The 18,855-nt window shown below is 35.8% G+C and overlaps 1 protein-coding gene across 7 annotated transcripts in view; it reads right to left on the minus strand.

Annotated features, from left to right (window-relative positions):
• ZHX3 (zinc fingers and homeoboxes 3) overlaps positions 1-18,855 on the minus strand; it is a 47,220-nt gene that overhangs the window by 13,593 nt on the left and 14,772 nt on the right. For 5 of the 7 annotated variants that reach the window (XR_015798315.1, XM_025167985.2, XM_025167984.2 and 2 more), the window contains 2 exons: positions 7,596-7,701; positions 188-298 (listed from right to left, as the gene is read on the minus strand). The gene's annotated coding sequence lies outside the window, so the exon portion shown is untranslated. The remainder of the gene's footprint in view (positions 1-187; positions 299-7,595; positions 7,702-18,855) is intronic. The other 2 variants (XM_088153129.1, XM_025167987.2) reach the window with 1 other exon arrangement.

An 18,855-nucleotide genomic window follows, 5' to 3' on the forward strand; every position in this document is an offset into this window, starting at 1 on the left:
TTTCAGACTTTGTTGACCTTCAATTCTCATCAGGCCCAGCCAGCATGATCAGTGGTAATCCAACATCTAAAGGGAAATTGATTTCTACCCATGCAACACTTTAGTAAAAGAAGCAGTACGTTACCTTTATAAAGAGCAGAGTTAGAACATTACTGTAGTTTGGAAAAAGTTTATACTGTTGGCTTACTTTAGCTCTTCTGTGTGGAGCCCTGTCGTGAAGCAGTCCAGACTACCAGATGCATCTGACATGACCACAGACTTCCTCAAAGCACATTCCTCTGCCTCAAGCAGGATCCTCCTAAGGAAGGATGCTTACCTTAGCACATAGAAGGAGATTCCTCCAGCCCCTCCCCTTCTATAGAGGAAAAACCTTTACCTTTCAAAATCCAGGAAAGAAGCAATGCACCAGAACTAGGAATGGAACTAAGAAATGTTGCTCCTGAGCCTCTAATTAACTTTCAATCTACAAGAATCTGAAAGATCCAGAAAGGCAAGCAAGAAATGTTTGCTGCAGCAATCTATTTATTTCCAGGGAACAGGTATTCAGTTGGAGCTAGAAATATTGCATAAGATTAATTTTATTTTGGAACATATATGGGTAGGTTTTATGGTCTCTGCTATCTATTGTTCCTGCTGTATATTTTCCCCATGGATGCTCAGCGAATGTGTGTCTTAGGTAACAGACCAATACTATATTACATATTACTATATATCTGCTCAGAACTGTAGGTTTTTCCATTGGAGATTCTCCTGAGGCCCTGTCTATGATTCTCACTGCCCTCTGTTTTTGTCTCCTCCAGGGCTGATTCTTTTGCACATGACTGAAGTTAAAAAGGAATGTTTACCTTTCTGTTTTCCTCTTTTTAAAAAAATGCAGTTAATTTTGTCTATACTTTATGAGATTGCTCGTAAAAGAAGGCAGGCTGTTTTCCTCATGCCACAGGACCAGATGGTGGCACTATAGAAATTATTTCACTTTTGTTAGTTATTTTTCTTCCCTTGCCAGTAAGGCAAAGGTAAAGTGCATAGGCTGTTAGTGCCCCATTTAGCTCAAATACCAGGAGTAGCGGATGGATGCCAGGCAAAAGCATCCCCCAGAAGATATGTGGTAGCAGCAATAACTACAAAGCTACCTCAAGGCACAAGGCAGAACCACAGTTGACCCAGAGGGCTTCTGGCAGTGGAGGCTTAAAACTATTTAGTGATCCACAACTGGGGAGGGGGAAACTGTAGACTGCATGAAAGGGACCCCCCGTATACAAAAGTGAGTGGGAGCAAAAGAAAGAAAAAAGTAAACAAAGAAAAAATAAAGCTAATTTAGCTCCAATTAAAATGGAAAGGAATACAGTTAATATAATTACTCACCATCTATTTAATTTTGTCCTTCCTGTCACATTATAAATGACAATTCAGAAGCAAGCTTTGTAGAGGCCACAGGCTGTGTATCTCTGCTTCAAATGCTGTTCTAACCAGTGTGCAGCTGCTTTGCCTTAAAAAAATTCCCATTTGACTTGGACAAACAGTATTGAAATCTAACTGCTGTTTTATTCAGAATCCGAACAAAACATCAGCCGCCGTCATCTGGCTTTCCCAAATTTAAGACAGAGTCTCTCTGAGCCTTACTTATTAAGCTCCTGTAACTTGAAATGAACCCAGAAACCAAATGGTACATGGCTAAATTTCAACAAGATCTACTCTTTATAGCTGGCAGGCCATTTATTTATTTAATTTATAGGCCATCTGACTCCCAAATGGCTTTGGGAGGCTTCCAACTAAGAACCAGCATCTCTCTCTCTCTCTCTCTCTCTCTCTCTCTCGCTTAATAAATAAATAAATAAAACCACAATTTCTCAGTGGGGCGGTCTAATGTACCATTTAAAAGAGCCCTAGAATGCAAACAGGAAGGGAGTTGTTTTTTTTTTTTTAAACTTAATTATATATCTGGTAAACTGGGATTACTGCTTTAATGAACATTCCTTAAGTTCATTAGTCTTCTCACAGAAGCTGGACTCCCACAATTAAAAATAATGACTGGTGTGTCATCTATAAACCAAACACAAGGGAAACTTAAGTTTCATGCAGTTAAATTACCAAAAGAGGGCACATTTAATCTGAAATCTTTTAACAACCCGACCTTATTCCCTCAGAGTTAATATTTGCTTGGCCCTTGCATGTAAAGTTAGCTTGAATTGAAGCACAGGGACAACACATCAGACAAAGTGTAATCGAAAGGACTGTTTGTACATTTCTGTTTCCCCTGGAACAGTTATATAATCACAGTCAAAAACCTGGCACAGCCTTGCATTTGCAACTTGAGTTGTGTTCTGATCAGACCAATCATCACTGAATGTTTTTGATTACCAGACAGATGGAGCTTCTGAATTTGCACAGTTGCAAGAGAACTAAGGAACTGAAAACAATATTACAGTTTCACACCAGAACAGACTACAGTTACTAAAACGTAGAACTGATTCACTCTAATATGACAACATGAAGTTGCTATACAACAAGGAGACTACTGGTTTGTCTAACTTTAGTGTGATGAATCTGAGGAACACAGGGCTGGAAGAGGCTATTTACAACATCACCCATCTTCTCAGTACAGTGATTAGAGTGTTGGACAAGAATTGCTCAAGACCCAGGTTCAAATCCAACTCAGCCAGGAAGCTCAGTGGGTGGCTTGGGCTGCATGTATATACTATTCTTCATTGAATTGTCTTTATTTGCTTGATTTTGTATTCTTGTACACTGCCTTGACAACTAAGAAGACTGCTTTAAATATTTTAAATAAAATCATTGACTAGGCTCTTCAATCCTCCAGTATACACATCTGTGCCAAATACACACAAACATGCAAAATTGCTCACCCTATTTGTGTCATTTTGCATACCACACAATTCTCACATATAAGATACACTATTGCTTAACCTTATTTCAAGCAATATAATTTTTTAATTGAAAGTTTCAGTAAAAGTTCCATCTAATGGTACTTCTCTTTAGCAAATGTTAAAGATAGTACAGTACTTGTGTTTTAGTATTCATGTTTTAGTATTTCTATCTCTATTTCTATTCTAGTGGGGCTTAAGCCCTTTCTCCAAGCACAGAATAGCCAAACCTATAAAAAATTAGGAGTTAATGTCAAATCAAATCAACAGATTTATTCAAGGGAATAAAAACATTCCATGAATTACATTAATTAGGATGCCAGTAGTACAAGGATTAAGCAGTTGGTTTTGATTTCACTCAACTTTAATTTGCAAGAAAAAAATTAATTAGCATATCTCCTAAGCTCCTGTTTTAGAAAATATTTCATTTAACCCTTGCTGAGATTTATGTTAAGATTTATTCATTGCTGTTGATCTTCTTCATTTGTCTTTCATATAGGGAACAAATTTAGAGAAGTATAGCTCTTCCCCCCCCTTAAAAAAATGATTAGGAACTCCCTAACTGAAATTACACTCCATATACTTCTCTATGACATTTCAGGGGAGAGAATGCATCTTTCATTATGCTGATATTTTACTGCATACATCATTGGCTATGTCGACTGGCAAGTCCACTTAGGTCAGGCTTCAGCTTTCTCAGCCTCCAACTTTCATTTGTAAAATGTGGTGATAATAGTACTATTTCTTACAGCAGCCATTCTGAACCTGACATATTTGTCAATGGAATGGAATACTCTTCTCATCACCTCTAGCTATCATGAGGTGATGGCAAGTCTAATCTATGACTGTTACCGTTAAGAAGTTACTAACCAGAATGCCTTGTGTTATTAAAATGCATGGCAATAGTTTAGAGCACTGAAGAAAAATTTCTAAGAAATCCAGCTTAAAATCAGGAGGCCCATTCTAACAGTCAAATGAACCATTAGAAAAAGACAAAAAAATGTGTTTACATGTGACTGCACTGTGCAAACTCTTGCTCTGAATCAATTTCAAGTTGACATTGGTATCAACGAAGACTCACTTATCATTCAGTTGTGCTTTGTAGATGGCATCCAGTTTTTAAAATTCCTAATTGGCTTATATGCAAAGAGAAGCTGAGTGAATATAGTATTCACATTTATTTTTCAAACCAGTGCTGATTTTTTTTTTTTTTTTTTTTGTGCCTTCAAATCTGTGTTGTCTCCTGGCAATTGCTTGGACAGGTCCCTGCAGTTTTCTTGGCAATGTTTCAGAAATGTTTTGCCTGCTTCCTAGGGCTGAGAAAGAGGGACTGGCCCAAAGTCATCCAGTTGGCTTGGTGCCTAAGGTAGGACTAGAACTCACATTCTCCTGGTGCCTTAACCAATATACCACACTGGCTCTCAAATTGTAATTTTGTCTAGTTCAATTTAACAAAAGGTCCTAAAGCTTAGTTGTATCAGGCCTTAGGCCTCCCAACTATTCAACAGTAGCTTCCCTACAGTTACTTTTGCAAACGTTTTTGACTGATTAGTTCTAAAATGATGTTATCTTTCTTTGGAATACAATCTGAGAGGTTATTTCAGCCTGGATTATCCCGTTCAAGAGGGCCCACTGATACATATTAAACTGTGGAAAGCATCCAAATTGCAAGTTTAGTTTGTGACCTATTAATGTACTTTGAATTTGATTTTGAATATATGCATGATTTCCAGTTCCTCCATGCCACCGTGAGTTGAAAATGTGTCAAACCCAACATAAGAAAAATGTCCAGCTGGCAAATACAGGTGACTTTCCTCCCCACTTTCCCTAGAGCTTTTTATCAAACCCCTCAAACCCCCCCGCCCCCCAACTTTTCTGAATCTGCAGGTTTACAGCTATGTGTTCACTGAATCACTGAACTGGCTCATTCTTGTAACAGAACAAACTGTACGACATTGAGAAAGGAGCTGGCAGGGTTTTAACAAAAGATTCTCTTTCTACTTCTGGCAATATTTCTAGAGCCAAGATACAAAAAGTCAAGGGAGGTCAAGTCAAGCAACAGGTATAAACTTCACAAAGGAAGTGAGTAGAGGTAAATGACAGACCCCAATTTGTTTTTTGAAGAATAAGGCAGAAAGGAAAATCTATCATTTGTGGACTTGATGCTTCCTGGTTTGTGAATGGTAAGTATGGTGTAGAAACCACAGTTTCCCTCAAGAATTGGCCAGAATGGGAAAAAAATCATTTCTGCCAAGAAAACAACATGGTCAGATTGAGGTAGTCACAAAGACTTCACATTTTTACAGTTTTGACAGGATGGATTCTGATCTCCAGTGGGATCAGAAAATTCATTCTTGCTAATGTGCTGTCATAACCTTCCTGGGATTTAATAAATTGTCAGTAATTTCAGTCCTTCCTAACCTGGAGTCTCCAAATATTATGGGATTACAACCTTCACGTTCCTCAGGAAGCTTGGAGAGAACCAAATTAGGAAAAGCTGGGTTCTTCTCTGTTACTATCAGCAAGAATAGACTATGAAGTGCCAATGTTTATAAGAAAGATACTTAACTTTTATTTACTGAAACCTAAGGGAAAGAAAGATGATCAGGACTTGGCTATTTTTCTTCAGCATGTGAAACTCAGAAGGTATCACTTGGATGTCTTAGTCATTAGCTTCCTAATTTGTTCAAGGTCTTAAAAAGTAGTCTTTTCCCAATTTTTTTATTTTTCTGACTCCCCCCTTGCATCCCTCTTATGATAGAATGCATTTAAATGGAAGTCTCCAAATGCTAAAAGACACCCAGAAGATGCACCTCAATAGATAAATGTGCAAGTCAGCAGGCTGGAAAAGAATCAGAACTTGCTCATCTAAGGTACTATTGCTCAAAGGGCAATTTACAGTTCTCTTAACTAAACTCAACAATGAATCCATATGGAGTCTGGCTGTATATTAATAAAGAAAATAAGAAATAGCTAAACAACAAACTTACCAAGTTCTTCACTTCTTGTATTGCTACTATCACTTTCCACGCTAGCATCAATGGCTGGTTCACATATTGTGCTATACCATGGTTCACTGAATAAGCCAAAGCTGGCTGGGTTCACAAAACTTATTAGACAAGCAACAATAAAAGATAACATAATAGCAATATAGGGTTGCCAACAAGGGACAGTTTGTCAGGGGAAGGCAGATATGCCCAAGCATTTGAGCTATCTTAATTGGGGTATATCTTTTTTAAAAGGCAGAAAGTCTGACTCCCCACTTGGAGCTCATTTAATTTTTGCTGAAAAAATATAAAGGAAATGGATGCTTATTAATTTTAAGCAAGAAGTTATTTTAATTTAACATTTTATTTTAAGGGTTTGGTAAAGTCTCCTTAAAGTTAAATTCAGTCATTGATGACTATATGGACACATATGTATAATTTTCTTGGAAACAATAGAGAAGTAATTTGCTTTTGGCAGGTCAATGAAAGTTAAACTAATGGTACCAACTTGTTTAACAAAGGTTTGCTACACCTCTAAAGTTTTTTAAAAATCCCTTCAAAAGAGAAAAAAGGGCTAAAAACCTTCCACGTCCTAATCACATTACTGTTCCACTCTACTGCAGCTAAGTTACCCATTCCTATCTCAAATTGTAACAAGAATGATGACAGAATCTTGGGCTCAGAATAATACACATGGCGTACTGAAGTATGTAATTAGCATTTCAAGGTAATGAATGAATGCAGCAAATTTTCTCTAGAACAGTGTCTCTCAGCCTTGGCAACTTTAAGATCTGTTAAAGTTCACACATCTTAAAATTGCTGAGGTTGAGAAATACCAGTCTATCCCAAGTGACAGCAGCCAGGTGCCCTACCATTTCAGTCCTATTTACTCTTGGTCTACAATGGAGTTAAGATTCCCCTGGGTCCCCTGAGTATCTGCTGCTCTTTGGTTTTAACTGCTACTTTTGATTCACCATGGTCTTTATTAAGTCTTGTGATTTAAGGCTTTTCACATACCATCTTGGTTTTATTTTTAAAATATGCTTTAAATCATTGAAATAAAGTATACAGACAATGAAAAGCTTATGGGTTAAGAATAAACGACGATCCCTTCCAAACCAGAAAGCAGCAAGGATGCAGCATCTTATTATCCAGAAATATTTTTTATTTAGTTCGGTGCAATTTTCTCTCAGATGAATATGTGCAGGAGTGTAGTGTCAGTGTTAAAACACTTGCTGATGTTAGAAGAAAAGCCATTCTTAAGAATTATGTTGGACTTCACCAGGAAGATAAGCCTAAACTTGTGGCTGCACCACTGACAAAGCCCTTTGAAGCTGCTTTCACGCTAGTTCGGTTTTAAAAGGAGAGGAAGAGCTAACTGTGCTCAGGAGAACAGAAAAACAGATGTCACCTACTTAAATGTACCTTCCCGCCATGTCATGACTAAATTGACATCAGGAATATCAGTGTAATAATGTTTCAACCAGTTAACTAAGAGCAGGAGAAAATGGAGAAATAGAGCAACTTCTCCAATGATCAATTTTTAAATATATATGTATAATGAAATATAACCACATTTTAAAAATACACAAATAAAAGTTGAAATACTTTATAATAATTATGTGTGGTAGACATGTTTATATCACAAAGTTATAATGATCATATTAAGGATGAGAACAGAGCATCAAATTAAAAAAAAACAGTAACAAGAAAAATGTGATACCTGAAATATCAATGATTCCTCAGTCTAATGCTTTTCAAATTCCCTTTTTTCCTTTTAGGCATCGTAAGATATTTCATATCTTGTCAGTTGCATTCCAAATTCAGCCCTGAAAACATTAAGAAATTTCATGTTGATAAAGAAATTACTATTACTAATTCAAAAGCAAGTAATACTTTCTTTATTTTTATTTAAAGTTAAAATAAAGCACCAGGGTTTGCTGTATGTGTTTGAAATCAATAATTGTCAATTTAATATTCATTTGGTTTTTTTGACAACTGTTTCATGTATTTCTGTATCAGTTTTTTTAAAAATGGCATAATCAGTACAAAGACTCAAACATTTCTCCACAGAATCATATTTGTATTAATCATTTTTATACCATGCATTTTGATGCAAGTTTTCTTTGAATGTACTTTTCTACTGCATGTACTTAATATACACCTTTCCCTGAAATATATATAGAGAGAGAGTGTGTGTGTGTGTGTGTGTGTGTGTGTGTGTGTATTATACACATATTTTTTGCTCTGAAAACCTCATCTTAAAATTCAGAAAGGTCAGAATACCAAAAGTTATTTATATTTTAGTTCACGCACTGAGACAGTAATAGTTAGATAAATCCAAACTGAAATGCGAACCAAATTATTTTCTCTCCGATTCCTATTTGGAATCAGGCACACCCTTGGCACTAGCATTTTACGGCTCCTTGAAGAACTCATCTACAGGACATTTTGAAGCACACAAATAAATTTTCTAGAAATATAACAGAGCATTTCTTTCTGGACTGGGAGTTCATGAGGGGAGAGAAAAGAACCATCAGAGTAAAGAAAAGCTTGATTCAAACATAAAGATAAGTTTACAATAGGCTAGTAATCCAGTAATGCACTTATCTTTTTTCTCTTTTTCTTTTTCTTTTTCTTTTTCTTTTTCTTTCTTTCTCTTTCCTTCCTTCCTTCCTTCCTTCCTTCCTTCCTTCCTCTCTCTCTCTCTCTTTCTTTCTTTCTTTCTTTCTTTCTTTCTTTCTTTCTTTCCTTTCTTTCTTTTTGCATTGCTTACCTAGATGCCACCTTCCTTTTATCTTTATTCCTTTATTCCTTTCCCTTCCTCTCCTTTCTACTTTCTGCATCATTTTGTTATTAGGGTTTTCCTCCCCGCCCTATTCCCAAACTATGGGAATTGAGGATTAAGTTCCAAATCATATATGGAAAGAAGAACTTGCAAGTGACAACCAAGCATGGGTGCAACAGCAGTTTACACAGAACCCATTGGGCCTCTACTGAATTCCTATCATCTTGATAGCTTGCACACATTGTGACATGCACAAAAGCACCTTCCTCCTCTCCTGTGACTTTGCACAAATTTTCCCAAATGCCAGACAAGCAGAGAGAAGATGAAATGTCCGAGCATCATCTTCCTGCCTACCTGCATGAAATTCTTTTTTTTTTTTTTTTTGTGACCTATGGCTATCAGGTGAGTTAAAAATAAGCTGAATCAGCTGTTTTGTCCATTCAGACCAAAATCCAGTACACTCTAATTCCAAGAGCAGCCAGCCAATTTTATCTGGAGAGTTCCAAGCAGGATACAAAAGTGTCAGTTACCCTTTCTCATATCACCAAGGTGTGATAATCAGAAAGTGTACCAGTAAACGCTAGAGCCTGATTTCAATATGATGACTAGATATTAGAGAGCACTGGGAAGGGAAGGGGAGAATAAAATGGATAAGCATCAATTATTTAAATGCTACAAGCCAGCTGCTGCCCATGTCAGTTCCAAATACCACAATCAACTAGCCAAGAAATTATTTAGAGAAGCTCATAAAGCAAAAAAAAAACCAAAACCCAAGGTATTATAAGCCTGTAGCTATAAATGTGCAGCTTCATTTTTATTTTGTGTTGTGTGCTTATTTTTTCCTTTTAAAATAGCAAATTAATGCTTTCTGTGCTCCATACAATACTTTTTAAAAAATCAGTTTCTTCTTCTACATGCTTGAGGCTAAACATTAAAAGAGTATATATACAGGTAAAACATTTCCTGATTATGAAAATGCAGAGGACACAGGTCACAATGATTTCATTCCTTTTAACGTATGTACATGACATTTCTTGCTGTAGATCATTGAGCAATATGTATTCATTGAGAACATTTCCTATAAACTACAATTTCTAACGGTAACGATTTAAAAACCAAAGGCCAGAGCACTAGAAAAAAACTTTTCACAGAAAAGAGGGATGGAGAAGAAAGATAAAAAAATACCATGCCCAGCTCCTAACGTAGGAATTGAAAGAACTTCAAGTAGCAAGTGAAAATGTCTGAGAGTCATTAGAGAAGATTCGGGGAGCTCAACAGAAACTCCATGGGTTTATGGCAGTTTTCTTGGGCAAAGACTAGTCCACCAAATGTGGGCCATCCATTGACATTCTGGCAAACTATCAGAAGACAGAATGCAGTTTTGAGATTGTCCCTGGGCCAGTTTGCAGCTGTGGGCAGGAAAGGCAAAGAGGGATTATATTCCACACCCGAACAACTGGAATGGAGGCTCACTTCATAGTACCTGCCCTACCTATAATTTCCTAATTAAAGTATAAGGAAGATGTTATGAAATTCCCACATGCAATTATTGCTCCCTCATACCCAATATTCAAAGCTACACTGTTTCTGATCATGGATGCATAATTGAAACCTCTTTAAAACATCCAAAGATGTTTTGTATTGGTCACCAGGACATCTTGGGACAGTGAACTCTGTATATTTACAGGCTGTGTAAGCAAATGCTTTTCAAGACTGTATTGAACATCTTACCAATCAGTTTCACTGGAATATTTCAACTTCCATTAGTAGAAGATAATAGGCAGCCATGATTTTGGACTGGCATAAGAAAGGGAAGGGGGAGGATATTGTGGCTGGTGATTTTTTTACCCGTTTATAAACCTCCACTCATATTTATTTAATTAGTTTATTTATATGCTGGTTTTCTATAGCGAGCTGTACACAAAGAGCCTTAGAATAAACATTAACTTACCGATTAGGGAATACTTGAATTTGGGTAGAGAAGGGAAAAGGATAGTATTTTAAACCCTTAAATAAAAGAAGTGAACTAGCATATATTACAGTGTAATATCACACGAGGAACATTAAAACAGGCCCATGTAAATAAAGGTAGCTCATGCTGAGTTTGCTATATTCCTGAAGACTGCCCCAGCTTGATTCAATACAGTTCAAACGCCCTGCCTTTCTCTCTGCTGGAAAAGGATGGTAGCGCAGAAGGAAAATACAAAGAACTTGCAAAGGAGGAACAAAGATATTGAACCCTCTTTCACAGTCTTAAATGTTCTAGCTGGTCATCATTTTCATTCTAAGGAAAAAGCCCCAGTGATGTCATCTCTCCTTTTAGGGGATCTGCTCTGGCCTTCTGGTTATCTTTCTTATACTTCAAAATCTCTTTTGATGTGGGGAGGCTTTAGCAAACTTAATGGCCACTTTATTTTTCAGTCCAATGGAACTGACCTTTCCCTGCACCTTGGAACTGTAATGAAGTTATCCATCTTGGCCCCATAAATGTTTTCTTGGTTGGTCACCAACGGCTCAGCTATGTGAAGTTAGCAGGAAATGTCTCAATGTCCATCTCTTTACATTTATTTCTGTTAATTATACCTGGCATATTTTCATCCAGTGACTCAGTTCTGGAACTCTTAAGTATGCTAAGCCTGTATAATTTGCTGTCATTTGAAAACGTGATTCCCTTTAATCTTACTCCCAGATCAATTATAAACATATTTAAAGAAACAAGAATACCAGTACAGATCCTTGCAAAATCCCATCCTTCATTCTGTTTGTAAACTACACATTTATTCTTGCTCTAAATTCATTGCAAACAATTAGAGAAGCAATTGGCAACAGAGTATTAGCAGGATCAAGGACATCTATTGCACCCTAAATTCAGCCTCCCATTATGATTTTTGTAAAAAAAAATTCTTATGAGATTTCAGCGTTCTCAACTAGATGTGGCAAGATAGGCTCACACAGGCTGTCAGTGAGACCAATGAAACTTGTGCAATATTTGGGAACTTCTTGAAATTTAAGCCACTTTTTAAAAAATTGTAGAGAATGCCCAGAGCCTAAACATCTTGCCAGTCCCTTATTTCAGATTCTATTCTCTTAAATCACAACTATGATGTTTATAGAAGCCTTTAGTGAAGAACTTTGTCAAATGTATAAAATAATAAGTATTGCTTACTAGCCACATACTAGAGGACACTTTCCACAAAAATTAATGCAAGGTGATTCGCTGCAGAATAAGCCCATTACATAAGAGTACAATAGTCCAGTTTTTGAGTTAGTATCTATCATTTGAGCAACATGTTGGAAGTGAACAATAAGCAATGCAAGTTTAAAACAAAACATACCACTTTTGGTAAGACAAAATATACGACAACAGGAAAGGCCTTATACATAAATGTTCCTTATCCACAGAAATAAAACAATGAAAAGAATAATGTAAGATTTACAATAAATTATCTTTTGTTTACTCTAAGGCTAACATACTGTTTATACATCAGGTAAGAGTTCTATCTGTGCTCATTTCTCTATCAAATTTCCTTGCAATATCACAACAAAGTAGGGGAAAATTCATGGAACTGGAAAGTAATAGATCCCTCATTAGGAGCCTGGTGCTGTAATGTTACACACTGAAATAGGAATTTGGTCTCCAGTACAAACTGCATGTCTGCCATTAAAGACATCTCAAATATGCCATGCAGTCTCACTGCAATGGCTACATACTTGGAAAAGAAGCAGGGCAAAAAATGAAATTTTAGAAAAAGATAAAACTCTTAGTTTATATTTTGTAAGGATTATAGAAATATTGTATGTACCACGTTTGAAACATTCAGAAAAGTCTACAGTAGCATAAATCACAAAAAATGAAAATATATTTTAAGCCATATTTCAACCAGCTATGGATGCTTGAATATCATTAAATCTGCTTTGGCCTAAATATATTTCCAACCATATACACCAGCTTGCTAGATATCTAGTACATTTCCTGCTAGATCTATAAACAGAGTGTATGTACTATACTGTATATAACATGTGTTTTTCAGCTTTTTGTTTTCCAGGATGTTTATGAGGTAAACTCAGGCTATGCTGTAAATGTGTCTGAAATCTTTGACAGAACCACAAACTAACATTTGCCATTTCCCCAGCCATATTTTAAAAACATTTTGCAGTGGTAAGCCAAATGGTACATTATGCTTGTGGGAACAATCCAGAAAATTATTGCTTTTGTTCATAATCTGCATTCATGGCAACCAGCCAAATGCTCAACTGACTCCTGTCCTAAGATAACTATCATTCCACCTTGCCTCAATCTTCCAATTTCGTTTAAACAAATTCACTTTTCCCAAATCAAGGCTAAATAATTATTTCTGTGTGGCAGCTCCATACCTGAATTGGGGCTCACCATCAACCATAATGGTCATTTTGATTATCTAGCCTATTAAAAGTCTGTCCTAAGCACTGCAAAGTTACTTGCAAACACCTGAAAATATAGTTGGCTTCGTAGTGACCTCAAACAGCAAATTAATACATTTTGTGCAAATAATGAAGAAAAGTTTCTCACAAATATAAAATGTCTCTAAAAAAAATCAGAGTATAAAATTCAGGTAAAAGGGGTTTTAAAGCTGTTGTATTTAGAAATACTGTTGTTATGATTTTTTTAAAAAAATGTATATCTTTTTCTTACAAAATGAACCTCTAATACATTTCAATAATGGTTGGTAGGCAACTTTAATCCTAGCATTTTATATGCATGGTTTTCCCATTATACATACAGTAGGATCACAATTTATCTACAAACTGGTAAGAATACATTGACCTCATTAAATTAAGAAGGGGGAAATTGCAACATAGCATTTCACCTCATCATAGCTGAGGACTACCTGAGGCATGGACTTTTAGAAAACTGACCCAAGCATTTAATGAATTTTTACCAGTGTTGTCAAAGAATGTTGAGCTCCATTTGTCAACATTAATCATACATGTGTGCAGGCATGCATGTACACACACACACAGAGGGTGGATCTATTGTAAATATTTCACAATTAAGTCTACATTTGAGAATGCACATACTAAATTCAATATTTATACTTGAAAAAATATTCAGTAACTCCAAAAGCATGACAAATTTTTCACTTGGGGAATGTGTTAGTTGTGTTCTAAGACCTAACTGCAAGACAAAAGGAGGAAGAGGAGGAAAGTGAGACAGGGTAAAGATAACCTTAAACATTTTGAATAAATGCAAATGTTAACAGCAAATCTCACAGATAAAAATGCATACATTAGTGCCAATTTGTGATGTTAGCATTACTCTCCTATGTGATTTCATATTCTATTTCCTACTGTCATACTCCTACCACACAATTTCCTTCTTCAAAATCTGTCTCTTGGTTAAGATTTTTTTTGCAATTCTCCTGAGTGGTAACTGGTTTTGCTTAGCAAACAAAAGAAACAGAATAATATATTTCATAGGATTCTTGCATCTAAAAAGGACAGGTTTGAGATGAAAGGCTATCTTTCTTTGGAACAGCTTTTTGAAAATTAAGTGAATCCAACTATTTAGAAATTACTAAAATAAAATGAATTAAAATGAACAGAAATAGCCAGATGTGTGCACGCATATGCGTATGTATATTCTGATTTTCATTGGTTGGCAGAGATCACTCCAGATTCATACCTTACATTAATATGCTTCATTTGTCATGAGATCACATCTCCATAGGTTTCCTAGACTTTCAGTTTTATTATTAGGCTTACATTTTGACTTCTATTTCTTTGTAGAATTTAAGTGATAACATTTATTATGGCTAAAAGTGGTACAACCAGGAGATATTAATTTTTCACATTGTCATATCGCATGTTGGATGACTTTCTTTATGAAATAAACGAAACAAGCTCCAAACATTAGTGCCGTTTCTTCCCTCTAGTTCCTTTTATGTATTTGTAGGACCCACATGAAGCTTTGATAACGTTCAGTAGCAAAGGAATGCAAACACTCAGAAAATCTGAAAGGGGTCAATACTTTTTCATGGAATTCCATTCTAGTGATCAAGCACAAACTGCAGTCATAATAAATCACCTTCCTCTGGGGACTTACATTTTACATAGACTGTAAAAGTAAAGAACTCTTAAATCACACTGGCAACAACAACAAAACTTTGCAAGAAATAGTTATTTAGTGATGTCACTAACAGCACACATCCAGACAATGCTGCTGACTAACTACTGAAGTGCATAATTGTAGGATATATTCTACAGGGTGTGCAAAACAGTCATCGTAGATACTTTCTCCCTGGAAAAACCCATACAGTTAATCCTAAGAAACCAAGAACTTGCAGGTTCTTATTACATATTGCCCTGCCAACCGCATGGAAGAGCATTAACTGATCATCCAAGTCTGACCTCGACTGCAGGTAGCAAGATGTAGCCAAAGAGCGCATATAAATCCCCAAATTACTACTGTTTGGTTCTGCCCTCTAGACTGTCAACATTCATTATGATCCCAGCTAGAAACAGTGAAAGTATAATAGTAAATAAAAATTATAACTTTACTGGTGGCCTTAGGAACTCTGATCCACTAAGAGACACACCCACCCACCCGCACACACACAAACATACACACACAGTGCATGCACATCAAACAGCAGTTTCTCCAGCAACTTAACATTGGTGCAACTCTCAGAAAGTTTAGTTTCCCAAGATACTCAACAATAAACAAATGAATTTTTGTAATTATTCTTAACATTATAACCATTAACATACTGTTTTGAATGTATATTCTAATAAGATTCCATTCAAGAAATAGTTTAATAATTTAAGAGGCAGGGAAGATGAACAGAAAAGCTAAAAAGCAATAACATGCAGTTTTCTGGAAATAATGGATAAAAATACTGTAAAATTCCAGTGAAATGTTTAAGAAAAAAAATTGAAATATGGATTCTGATGACAGGTATCACATAGCAGACAGCTTAAATGATTGTTATAAATAATTATAATGTACACATGAGTTGTTACATAATATAAATTGCTAGAAAAATAAAGCTTTTCTCTCTCCCTCCCTTTTATATGCATACACAGAGTAAGCAAAATACCTAATTCAGCTCAATTTTACTTCCTCTGCAGAGTTGCTGTGGAACCTAATAAATGGAGATAACAACAACAGAAAGAACAAAGGTTAAATCCCAGTTTAATAATCATGATATGTAGGAACTTTCAAACAGCTATTCAGAATTTCTTTGTGCCTAAATCTTTTGTAATGCACAGTTACAAAAAACGGTGTAACAATTACTATACCACAGAAAGAACTTAGATCTTTCACTTCTGCAAAGTGTATTTCAATAGCTAACATATTACTTCAGCCCCTTTCAATATTATCTTCTCCAATAATTTAAAAGCAAAATGCTCCCTTACTTTAGACCTCTGTAGAAACAGCAACAATAGCATTATTCCTGTATCTTCCAACTAAACTCAGACTTGGAAGTCACTTCTACAATATTTATGCAGGATTCCAATGCTATTTGGTAACTATAACAGCAGAATCTGGTTTGTGATGTCACAGCAAGCCCTACATAGGCAGATTTTCTGGACTCATTCAGGCGCTCCCAGTCAGTGTTGGTCAATCTGGATGAAGATTCTGGAAGATGAAATTCAGCACATCTGAAACCCATAATGATGGAAGGGATACTATGAATGGTGATTTATTCAGAAGTCACCCATACTCATAGTTCCATATTAAGCAAAAAAATAAAGATAGGATACAGAAGGCAGCCAAACTATTTTAAACTTTCATCTAAAGTTCAATTTAAAAAGAAAAAATGCCACAAAAGGATTTTTCTGTACAGTGATTAAGATTCCCACATATCCTGGAAGGAACCCAGTTCTGAACAACAAAGACCTTGACCTACAGAGTTACCAAGAATTTGCCAGGAAAAATTTACTGCATAATAAAAAAGTTATGAAAAATGCTGAGCAGGTGGGTCTTACTGTAAAAAGCCTGTATAAAAGTTCTTCCATAGCATATAATGCTCTGAAAATTCTTTTAGGCTTATTGTTAAATCTTATTCTGCAAGTGGGGTTGGGCAATTAGAGTAGACAAAAGGCTTGAAATCAAAGATCTGGCTGATTATTTCAGATCAATATAAATTCTGCAGTTCTCCGTCTCTGCCCATTTTCTCTACCCACTATCCTTTTTTAACATCTTTCTCTCTCAATTTCTAGCCTTGTTTTCTAACATAATTACTCACCCTATATCTCACAAAATGTTTCTTTTGGCTACTGCTGCCTAAGTTTCATACATCACCGTTCATTTTTTCCTAGATCAAGAGGATTCATAACGTCTCTCTATTCTGTATTGGATAGATCACACTTATTAGATAGGCCACAGTTAATATTGCATCCAGTTCTGGGTCCAATGTTTTAAGAAGGCTATTGAGAAAAAGAAACATGTCCAAAAGACATCAATCAAGAAGATAAGGGGTGTGAAAGCAAAAAAAAAATTATGAGGAATGGTTGAAGGCTTTGCATATTTTGATCTGGAGAAAGTAAAGGAGATATGATAGCTGTCTTCAAGCACCTGAAGGGCTGTCATGTAAAGATGGGTAGAATTGTTCTGAGTTGTTAGAGAAGATGGAATCAGAAACAATGTGCTTAAATTCACAAAAGGAGATTTTGGTTGGGCATCAGGAAATATTTTTTCTAACAGAAAGTATAGACAGACCACTTTGGGAGGGTTGTAGACTCTCCTTTGTCAGAGATGTCTGACAAACAGAGGCAGGATGGCCATCTGTCAAGGATATTGTAATAGTCAATTTCTCCAGTGGACAGGAAGTTAGACTTGAATTATCCCTTCCAGCCCTTACATTCTATGACTCTACAATCCTGCTAGTTTTGCCTCTCTTGGACAAGGTACAGAACTTAAGCCTCTAGTACAATTCCAAAAGTTTCTTCCAAATTGGAATTTGTAATGTGACACTAAATTTAAATTTCAATCAAATTTAATTTTGTTCTATCACTGCCTATTTGGTCTTACCCTACACATTGGCTTTAGTTCTTGGAGACATCTGGAACAGACCAACCTGGTAAAGGAACTAGAGTATACACCACAAATCTTGACCATTAGGGCTATAATATGTTTATAGACATTTTAATCAATCATTAATTTAATCAAATTAATTCTGTACAATCTTAAGGAAGCAGATTTTTTTTTTTTGTTCTTCATTCATGCATCGTAGTAGCAGACTTTTTTATGAGACATTTCCTCATATGAAAGAAATATTTTCAACAAAATGCTACTATTGCACTAATAAAAACAGAAAGAAATGGGAAGGGGGGAAACCATAAATTTTATGTTGACTAGAATCTTGACTTTTCTTTGAATCAAGAGTGGCATTTCTGTGAAAAGGGGAATAATGTATATCTCTAGCCAGATATATCAGATACCAGGAGATCTTCCCCAAGAAACCTGAAAATTCTGATTTTTTTTCAAACTAATATTCTGTTCCAGAGTCATGTTCCATTAAGCAAATCTTCCTGCAAAAGCAAAACAACAAACTCCTATGCATGACAGAGAATACAGATATTAGGGCCATGCAATACTTCAATTAAATTCCAACAAAAAAAATTAATAGTGTAGCACTTGTCTGCACTGTAGCTTTAAAGCAAACATGTCTACTGTTGTGAAAACACAACAGTTATGGAGGATCTATTTAGCCCAAATACATTTTAAGTACAGAGAAAAGAACTTCAGTACTTGGAATATTTCAGCTGAGCTTCCTAGTTTTTTTTTTTTAAGTATCATTTTTTTTACGTTACTATTTTTTGCCATGTGAACCTCATTAGCAATGAGCTTATGAGACATCTCTTCCAGTGTTACACCCCTCTGACGCCAAACAGACTTGTACAAGGATGAGGGTCTGCCACATGAAGCTCCCTTAGAAAAGAAGCTCACAAGGTTTAGAAGTTGTAAGGCACAAGGGAAAAAATGAAAAATTTAGGAAGAATTGGAGAATTTTGAATACTTCCATTTTCCCCAACCTTCCCCAACTCCAAGTAGGACTCTCAGATGCTTGTATGTAAATAATTCTCAATGGTTTAAATAATTTACTTGCTAGTTTATTGCTGGTTTTACCTCTAATTCTCATTTGATCATTCTGTTTCAAGAACTAGAAGTCACTGTGCTTGCCTATGCTATTTTATTTTAATTATAATTCCT

The sequence above is a fragment of the Python bivittatus genome, unplaced genomic scaffold, assembly GCF_059951505.1.
Source record: "Python bivittatus isolate LINGU-HERP-01145 unplaced genomic scaffold, Pbiv_v1 ctg000700_np1212, whole genome shotgun sequence".
Lineage (NCBI taxonomy): Eukaryota > Metazoa > Chordata > Lepidosauria > Squamata > Pythonidae > Python > Python bivittatus.